We start from the raw sequence: 11252 nt of genomic DNA on the forward strand, positions 1-11252 counted from the left end.
ATTAAATCATGCTAAGGATGTCACGAATACCTAACACAAATTGGACAATCATTTAGCATACAACATATAGCATTTCAGAAAACAAAACTTATTCTGTCACACAGAAAACAAATATAGTGGAACACGACTTGACTAAGTTATTAATTACATTACTTATATCAAGTACTTATCGGGGGTCATAGATTCACATTGTTTCCTTTTTTGTAAGTAATTTCCCCCGTTAAGTTACAGAGATTCGATTTATTCATGTCCAAGTCATTCATCCGGTCTTTGTTCAATTTGGTTCTCAATTCGATAATCCATCACAGTCAGTCCAGGTCATTCTAAAGTTATCAGAAATATGAGGCAATTTCGTACATTAACCCCATGGCAGTAAACGGAATTCCGAAGTAATCATTCATATACTATTCATCAGCCTCAGTTTCCACAGATTCAATCATACTATGTGTCAATACATAAGCAGTCATACTGATTACATATACTTCCAGATAGTCAGAGTTTATAATCAAACCAGTCTGTTGTCAACAAATTCCATCAGTTTTGAAGTACAATAGCACCAAAGCAATCATTGTCTAGTCAGGCTAGTTCATAGTCATAACGGTAATACCAGGTAATTAATCACATGTCATATATACAGTAATCCTATTATTCTCCAAACATAAGTTACCAAATTCCATAATCGCATTCGCGTGTTTTCCATCGGTTATAGGCGTGTGGTGAAAAGGCATTTATAATTAGATAATTTGCTGTTAACGGTTCACATTCTTCCTAAGCGTTTGAGATTGATTCAAATTTTTCATTTGGTTAGTTCCCTTATCAACACAGCCCTGTCATTCAATCATAAGCAATTCACACTCCCCCATAATGTAACCAAATCAGATAATAGCTCTCAATAAGGTCTCCTCAAATCAAATCAATAAAAGTTCAACCAGGTCATATTAGAAAAAAGTTCTACCCAGTCACATCAACCAAAAATTCGAAACGTGAGTCATCAGACAAAAGTTCTCTTAGATAAATAAATGCCTCATCAAACCATAGTTCTATCAGATCAGATCAGATAAAGGTTCTATTCTCATTATTTCCGAACGAAGCACATTTGGTTCTATAGTTCATACTCCATTCGCTTAGGTGCATAGTCAGTAGTTCTATAGTTGTTCTAAGTTCTTCGGTTTTCAAATCGCATCAGAGTTATGTATCACAATAGTTTATATCGAAGGGTTCAGATCATATACAATGTTACATTCTCCAAGTAGGTTCACATGTGGATGCACAGGTATGTAATTGTTCATATCAAGAAGTAAGCATCATAGTCGATATAACAATTTCCCAGAGTCATGGTCCCAACAGTCAAGTTATCAACAAATAATCATATCAATCATTCTGCGCAACGGTTTAGTCATACATATACATGTCCAGAGTCTAATAACCCTCCCAATACAGATTTACGAGGTCTATGTACAGATGAACACAAAACAGTTTCTCCAGATACAATAGTGAAGGCAACCAGTCATAAGTCTACTCAGTCTAGATACAAATACAGCGGATACAAAGAGTGTGTCGAGTTCAACTAATTAACATCCCATGCAAAGGTACAGGCATATGTAAGTCCAAACATGTTCCATATTCAGTCAATAATAGTGTGTCTCCCTATTTAACAGTTCGAGCATAGTTCAACAGGTCAATCACGATAGTTCATATCAATCAATAGGTCTCAAAGTGTTCATTAACCATGGTTCAATCCCATCAATTCTAATAGTATTACAAGCATGGAAACATACATACAGGTACGAGTCTAAAATCAATTATCATTTAGGCATTCGTTCGCAAATGCATAAGCAGAAGTTCATTCTTCCAAACTGACTTAGGTTCTCAATTTCAGAAGTTCCCTACATGACTGATTCACATATACTATTCGAGATCACGGGTCTAATCATTCGATGATGTCAGTCAATATATAACGGTTCAGTTCAAGTCATGGTCATACCTACCAGTTCATACTAAATTTTTGCAATACAGTACAAGGATTTAACCCAGCAAGTTCTCTCGTTGTTCACAAGTCCCAACAATTCTCATAGCACAGGTAATTCGTTATAGGGCTTCGGGCATCTCACATACAATTAGCAAGTTTTCGAGGCAGTCAATAACTAGGGGTTCATAATTCTAATAATTCAATTGGTTCAATTAACATGTCCACAATCTATAGCAAGTTAAGGAATGTACATTTTCCACACAAATTCCCATATAAACAATTGCACATAGTTAAGGTAATACCTGCGTCAGTTGTTTCAGTGTCCCGAGCATTTTCTGGAACTAGGGTGTAGGAACAGAACCAGTCATACTAGCATTAGGCCTAGTGTTGTTCAGATGAGTTCACGGGCAAGATTTAGCCAAGTGCCCTCTCTGACCACATCTAAAACAAGCCCCTGATAGGCAGCGACAAATGCCCCAATGTTGTTTCCCACATTCTTTACAACTAGGTATACCATTGTTCACATTGCTTCCCTGACTCTCCTTGTTCATAGTTATTGCCCTAGATTTTTCATTCGCAGAAGTTATCGAATTACTAGTCATTTCAACCTTCTGTTTCTTCTATTTCATTCTTTCAGATTCAGTTGATGATGTTGATTTTGATATTCTCAAGGCTGCTATGTTTGCCTCGAACATTAAGGCTCTATCAAGAACATCCACGTACGCCAACTCGATCAAACACATCTGAGTCAAGCCCACCTTCAAATTTTCTAGCCTTTTTGTAGTCAGTGTCTATCATGTGGGGTGCATATCGGGCTAACTCAGTAAATTTTGTTTCATACTCAACCACAGTCATTTTGCCTTATTTTAGTCGTTCAAATCCAGATACCTTTCTATCTCGGATGCATTGGGGAAAATATTTTGCGAAGAAAATTTCTTTAAATCTATCCCACGTCATACCTTCATTATCATTTCGTACTAACATCCACCATCTCCTAGCTTCTTCTTTAAGTGTGAATGTTGCCAACAAAACCTTATGCGCCTCAGTACACGGAAATACCTCAAATACTTTCTCAGTTTCTAAAACCCAAGCCTCAGCTTTCAACGGTTCAATACCCCCTCGAAATTCTGGTGGTTTCATCTTATTGTATTTCTGTGTCAGTGTTACCATATCATAATTAGCTGGTTCAGGTACATGTATTTGCCCTGGTTGCTGTTGTTTCAGATTTTCGATTAAGGCTTCAACCATTCTTTCTAACCGGCTAATTCTAGCGTCAGAAGATTCAGATTCGTCTATATTCCTTGTCCTTTCCATTGGCTACACACAAACAAGGTGCTTATTAATATAAGGAAAGTTCTCACTGTTCTCATTTCATATCAGACGCGTTTATACTTTCATTTCAATTCAAATATAGTCACATGATCCCTTACTTTCATACGTTCATGTTCACATAGATTCCACATTCGGTATTGAAATTAACATTACATGTTATTCCACTTTACTTCTTTGATCATGCACAAGGTTTCATTTCAATGTATTTTCAATAAGGATGTGTTCATAACAGTTCACATACTTACACATGATAATGCAATGTCCCTATTTCATTTCTAGGACAACCTATAGCTCATATGGACACGTATGTGCGGTATAACTCATGCTTTGATACCACTCTGTCACGACCCAAACCCGCCCCTATAGGTTTAGCATTGTAACCGGCCAGTAATCCTTGAATTACCGAAGACCTCTGAACAGATTAACAAAAATAAAAGGGGCTAGCAGAAGCAAATACATAAATATAATTGTCCAATGAGCTGTGCTGACTTATATGAAACAGAATATTTAAAAGTTTATATACATATCCGATAGTCAACCATACATTATACCCACACACATTACAGTATTTTAAGTACAGCCAACAAAACAAACGAGTCTTATATATACAGAAACAACAGAACTTAAACACTGGACACTTCAAGAACCTCCACGTGAGGCACAATGGTTGGCTGACAACAGAACACAGATCCAGACAAAAGCCTTTAGGCTCGGGCTCCAGAATGCTCACCTCTACATATATATACACACAATGAGCTAAAGCCCAATGAATAACATTAAGGTAAAGAGGTTAGTGAACGAATTCCGAACATATCATTAGCGTAAAACAGATCATAGCATAATCATTCTCATATCAGAACATAATAATAGTACATCCCATAGAACACATCACAGAACGTCTTCCGACTAGAGTAATCGGTTCCGGATACCGATTAAACACATATCAGCATAATGAAGTGCTTAACGAGATCTCGTAATTACTTGTATGTCATGGACCCGCATTTTCATGCCGTCCCCCATGACTTGGGACTATCTATAGATGCCATAATAGATTTCAAACTTGGGATGTTCGTTCATGTAAACAGATATCATTTCAGAAATCATAGTTTATCACATTTCATTTGGAACATAATTCATATCAACATATCTTTATAGAAATGTTACTCACAGTGGTCCCCGTAAATGGTCAATCAATCCTCCAGTCTTGACCTACAATCACAAAATACATAACACAAGCATGTCTTATCATTACACATTCATGTGACCAACACGGCTTAGCTTTTATTACGTTGGTTCTTATTCTTTCTTATCACATTGCCTAAAACACACACACTTGCAGTCTCGAAACTTAGTACATGCTTTTCTTAGTGTGTTTCTAACCCATAACCTCATTACTATGGCTTAATTAAGGCTTGGGAATGTCTAAGATGCAATGAGGATGCCAAAACATACCTTGGAACACTTAGTCAAAATTTCTGAAAATAAGGTCCACACTCGAGCGTAGCTTTCCTCGCTTGAGCAGACATGCAAAATGTGAATGGTCGCTCGAGCGCACATTCCTTCGCTCGAGCGATCTGTAAAAGACATGAAACTTCTGGGAGCTTGCAATTCACGCTCGAGCGGACTTTTGGTCGCTCGAGCGGAGTGCACGCACTCAGAGTGGTCGCTCGAGCGTGAACTCCCACGCTCGAGCGTAGATGCAAATTCTGGAATTTCCAGATTGCACCTTCAAGCTCAAAACTCGAATTCCAACCTTCAAAACACATCTCTTGGGCCCCAAAACTTGAGATAACATAGTAAACTTGTAAAACATGATGAATTAAGAATTATTTCATAAAATCATGGCCCAAGAGTTTGTTAAAAACTCACAATTTCAACTTAAAACATGATGAATGTTCATGAGCACAACATGCATGAATTTTTCTTGTATCAAACTTCTCAAAACATGATCCAACACCACAAAACAACTTGAAACTTGATTATTTCCCTAAATGAAGATGAATTTCAAACATGCAAGAGAGAATTCTTGGAGTTCATGCTCAATTTGTGAGAAATGTACATGCATGCATGATTTACTACACAATTCAACATCTAAACCCATTCTTGACTTTAAACTCTAAATTACCATGAACCATACAAGAACCAACTTGAATTCATAAACTAAAGGATAAATATCCTACCTTGGGTCCTCAATTTCAAGTCTAGAAGCTCAATTATGCAATCCTCTCTTCAATTCTTCCAAGTTCAAGCAAGAATTCCTAGTTGAAACCAATTTTCTCCTCTCTCTCTCTAAATGAAGATGAATTTCAAACATGCAAGAGAGAATTCTTGGAGTTCATGCTCAATTTGTGAGAAATGTACATGCATGCATGATTTACTACACAATTCAACATCTAAACCCATTCTTGACTTTAAACTCTAAATTACCATGAACCATACAAGAACCAACTTGAATTCATAAACTAAAGGATAAATATCGTACCTTGGGTCCTCAATTTCAAGTCTAGAAGCTCAATTATGCAATCCTCTCTTCAATTCTTCCAAGTTCAAGCAAGAATTCCTAGTTGAAACCAATTTTCTCCTCTCTCTCTCTCTCTCTCTCTCTCTCTCTCTCTCTCTCTCGTCGGTTTTGTCTCTAGGAAGATGAATGAAGAGTGATGCCAAGCATAGATAAATCAAGACTAATAGATGGCCTAGCATTGTCCACTAATGGCAATTTGGTAAATAACTCAAATTGATGTAATACAACTTTTTAATCTAATTTAATCATACCAAATCAAATTTCAATTAAACATACCATAAAATCACATAAATTCTAATTAGCATAAAACATTAATCGATTTCAGATTCGGCCGCTGATAAGGCTTTCAATTTACATATTAAAGTGGAATTCCAAACAGATATTTCTATAAGTAACAAATAGAAGGCCAAATATCATGCAATTTGCATATTAATCCCATAATTCATTTTATCCACTCAGTTAGCATCTTTAATCACTGATTAGTAGCTAATTACGGGTCGGAGTTATTACAAACATGCACAATCATCAAGCGCTCAATTGATGACGTCTGAGTCTTAAGGTTGGTCAAAAATGGGGTGTCTACAGTTGCCCCTCTTTGACAGAACTCGGAAGTCAAGAAGTGACGGGAGTGAATGTCAAAGCCTAGAGACGACCCATTTTTGACAAGGCCAAAGACTTGGACAAACAGGCAAGATAACAAAGAGATGCGCCCACAGGCCGAGACAAGATGCAAATGACATGCACAATGCCGAACATAACTTACGATCATGCAAAGAAAGCTGTAATGAAGCAAATATGCAAAATAAATGCAACATTTTAAGAGAATGCTATGCGAGCAAGTAAACACGAACCAAACTACATCTTATGCAGAAAGGATGTAAGAAAATTATACAATTCTCACAGCGTCTCACGCGAAGAAGGCTAAAAGCGACTACTAGGAACACCCGGAGTCTCAAACGAAACACCTCCCAGTGTATCAAACGCAAAAGAAGAAAGGTACGTCCAAACGCATGTCAAACGCAAGTGGAGAAGGGTAGCAGTCAAACAGAACCAGAACTTCTCTAGAATGAACCGTACACACAATATCGTCTGGTTGCGCCAGACTCAAATGAACCGTACATACAATATCATTTGTATAAGAAAGAAACTCAACAGGTACAATATAGTATAAACGCATGTTCAACGCTATATCAAGATACAATATCAACACAAGATAAACGCGTGCACATATGATGCCGATGGAAACATGCATAGCAATGCAAGTGAAAAGTGCACAGCAATGCAAGTGAAATGTGCATAACAATGCAGATGAAGTGTGCATAACAATGCAAGAAAATTGTGCGTAACAACGCAAGTAAAACGTGCATGACAATGCATGTGAAGAGTGCATAACAATGCGGGTGGAAGGGTGCATAACAAAGCAAGTGAAACGTGCGTGACAACGCAAGTGAAGAGTGCATAATAATGCAAGTAGAAAAGGATGCATGATAACATAGATATGATACGACAGACGTAACAGGTAGTGCAGTAAATGCAAAAGGGGGACATACTCCAACCACGCTGGAATCGTGAGAGGAGGAAAGACAAATCCCAAACACGCTGAAATCGTGTGAGGAAGGGGACACTCAAACCACGCTAAAATCGTGAAAAGAGGAAAGACCAATTCCAAACACGCTAAAATCATGTGAGGAAGGGAACACTCAAACCACGCTGAAATCGTGAGAAGAGGTCCGAAAACAACCGCCCAGTTGCGCACACGACGCAACTTGAGATATATTCCAAACATGCTGAAATCCTGTGAGGAAGAAACAGACTCTAACCAAGCTGAAACTGTGAGAAGAGGAAAGACAAATTCCAAACACGCTGAAATCGTGTGAGGAAGGAACAAACTCTAACCACACTAAAACCGTGAGAAGAGGAAAGACAAATTCCAAACACGCTGAAATCTTGTGAGGAAGGAACTGACTCTAACCACGCTGAAACCGTGAGAAGAGGAAAGACAAATTCCAAACACGCTGAAATCGTGTGAGGAAGGAACAGACTCTAACCACGCTGAAACCGTGAGAAGATGAAAGACAAATTCCAAACACGCTGAAATCGTGTGAGGAAGGAACAGGCTCTAACCACGCTGAAACCGTGAGAAAAGAGGAACACTCAAATCACGCCGAAATCGTGAGAAGAGGTCCGAAAACAACCGCTCAGGGGCGCACAACGCAACCTGAGATAAATTCCAAACACGCCGAAATCGTGTGAGAAAAAGAACACTCTAACCACGCTAAAATCATGAGAAGAGGTCCGAAAACAAACCTTCCAGGAACGCGCATGACACAACCTGAGAAAGTCCCGGGGGACAACGATCCTAAACACTGCTCAGGGTAAAAGGATAAATGATTCGAGATAACACAAGATGCAAATAAATGCAATAAGAGTGATGATACGATACATGTTACAAGCAATGCAGTGCATGATGTTTAGGTGTGCAAAATAGCGCGAGCGAGTGCACAAGACAGTGCGATGCAAAGTGAATACACAAAACAATGCTAAGAAGATGCACAAAACAGTGCGATATAGGTTGAAATGCATAAGACAATGCTAAACAGCTGCACAAAACGATGCGATGCAAGTGTACTAACAAGTGCAGGTAAGGTGCGCAGGAAAGCGCGAGCAATGCACTAACAAGTGCGAGAAATGTGCGCAAAATAGCGCGAGTAATGCACTAACAAGTGCTACAAGCACTTTCTATGCAAGATGAGAGCATGTAATGAATACGCACAAGATAGTGCGATGCGCAAGAAAACACGAGTGTAAACTGCACAAAACAGTGCGATGCGCAAGAAAACGCGAGTGATTTGAAATACACAAAACAGTGCGATACGCTAAACAACGCGAGTGATTTGAAATGCACAAAACAGTGCGATGCGCTAACCAGCGCGAGTGATTTGAAATGCACAAGACAGTGCAAGTGAGATACAAAATGTAAGTGCACAAAACAGTGTGATAAAATGCATTTTCTATGCAAAAGATACGAGCATTTTCTCTGCAAGTATGGGGGTATTTTCTATGCAATATTGAAAGCATATTCTATACATAATTGAAAACAAAGCATATTCTATGTGGAATCGAAAGCAAACATATTCTATGCATGAATCATAACGATGCATGGCACGCATGCAACAGAAGTGTATATGAAAGTGCATATTCTATGCAATAGAGGGGCATCAAACATGTACTCTGGTGCCTCCGATTTACCTCTCAGAGGACTTTGCAACACACTCAGCTCGAAAAGGGTACACCCTATTTATATTGGCAAGAAATAACATCTGTACGTGAAAACCACAGGTGCTGCTCGGACTGCCATTCTGACTTGAAGCAAGCTTACACTTGGGGTCGAGATACACTCATACTCCAGAGAAACGGTGAGGCCTGACAAGATGCACCTGGAATGCAGTCTTGGAATTTGCTAGAGTTGAAACATACTAAGATGCTCCAAATTTTCCCTCTTTTCTTTTGCTTTGCAGTCCGGAACCTAAATAGCTTCAGATAGGTCCTTGTTCTACTGTTCTCACATGACCTGGGTTGAACCTTGCGGTTCATGAAAGAAAGAAATCATGTTTTTCACAAATGTAGAGAACGACACGGTACTCTAAGCACAAAACGATTTGTTTTTGAAATTGAGAGTGAGAACAAGTTTCCAACTGGGTATTGAGCCTACGACTGACCACAGCCAAAATGACTCAACAAAGAGGAAAGACAAGGTAAACAACCTAAACTCATCTAATGACACTCAAAATGACTCAAGACAAGAATTGAAACAAACAAAAACAACGAACACAACACTCGGATGTGTACCACCAGTGGGAGACTTCTCAGTTCACAAGGAGCCCACAGCTTCTTCAGGTAATGTTTCTCACCCTTTCTTATTTGTGATCTCACATCACTCTGGCACTCAATCTCTAGTTTTCTGAAAAATCCATTTTCTCACTTTTTCTCTCAGCGCACATCTCTCTATTCTTCAATCTCTCTTTTTTTTTGTCCCTCCCCTGGGTGGTTAATGGATAAACAAGAAGTTGTGGGCTCTTGCCCTTGGCATTCTACTAGATGTTTCTTCTGCTCACAATAATGAGCTTTCCCATAGAGGGGTTGCGGTGCGACCAGATGTGCAGCAGATCTACAATTGACATCGGTTGACGATGCCCTTGGCCAGTTTGGATGTGATCAAATCTGTCCAGCTAAGGGAGTGGAACATCTTGATTCATTCTAGTTCGTGCTTCGCACTTAGCTTGATACCTCGCTGCTTGGAGGATGAGAGAGCTTTCAGCCCTTTGCTGTTTGCTTTAGTTGTGCCCTTTTCTGGCAGGTAGAGTGCCCTTTGTACCAAATAGAGTGCCCTTTCTGGCAAGTAGAGTGCCCTTTTTGGCAAGTATGTTGACAATGGGGAAAAGACAGAACAAATGACTCAACTGTGCCCCTAGTTCATCATTTTGACCATTTTTTTGTTTTGGCTTTCTACTAAAACAATTTTGACCAATATGAGAGTTAGATTAACATATTTGTTCAACTTTCTGATTTGAAATCATGTAAGTCAAGCTATGAGCACTGAAAATTTTCCTTTTTTGGGTCCAAGAAATGGTCCAGTTTTGGAAAAATGGGATAGTTTTCAAGACAAAATTAGTTAACCTCATTAAAAATTCTCAAAAACTACTTTTGCAAATGCCCACTGCTTAACCAACACAGAATTTACCCTTAAGATGCACAACCTCAGATCCAAAACAATGGAAAATTGCCCCTTGTCTAAATGACATCGCATGACTAACGGAAAGTTGCCCCTTGTTTGAATAGCACCGCAGCACACTATATGGCAACAAAAAGTTGCCCCTTTTTTGAATAGCACCACAGCACACGGTAATCGGTTCTCGTAATGACAATCACAACCAAACTCTTGGATACAAAAACAACAAAAATGACCCGTTCAATCTCACGGACAGGACAGTTGAATTGAAGTGTTTTACAGCTGGACTTCAGAATGAAGTTGCCTACGTATCCCAAAGATGGGAATCAAGCCTGACGTAGTTCTAGGTTAAGGTACACTTGTGTATTTAACCTCTCCTTTTGCGCTCTAACTTTTGTCAAGGCCGCCCTTCCGGGTTTTCAACCTTGCGAGCTTTGTTTTTCTTTTCTTTTCTTTTTTTTCTTTTTTTTTTTCATCTTTCATTTTCTTCATTTTTTTTCTTTCTTCTTTTTTTTTTGTTCTTTTCTTTGCTCTAACTTTTGCCTGGGTCGCCTTTCCGGGTTTTCGGCCCAGCGAGCCTTTCAAGGGTAAAAGTTGTAACATGTCCATGTTGAATGGTTTGAGATCTCGAAGCCATCTGAATCCAGGAGAATGGTTGTTGTTCGCTAATGATGTAGGAGTCCATCCAATGGGGGTTGAAT

This window comes from Camellia sinensis, chromosome 13 (assembly GCF_055761805.1).
Source record: "Camellia sinensis isolate YWXY chromosome 13, ASM5576180v1, whole genome shotgun sequence".
In the NCBI taxonomy this organism is placed as follows: Eukaryota; Viridiplantae; Streptophyta; class Magnoliopsida; order Ericales; family Theaceae; genus Camellia; species Camellia sinensis.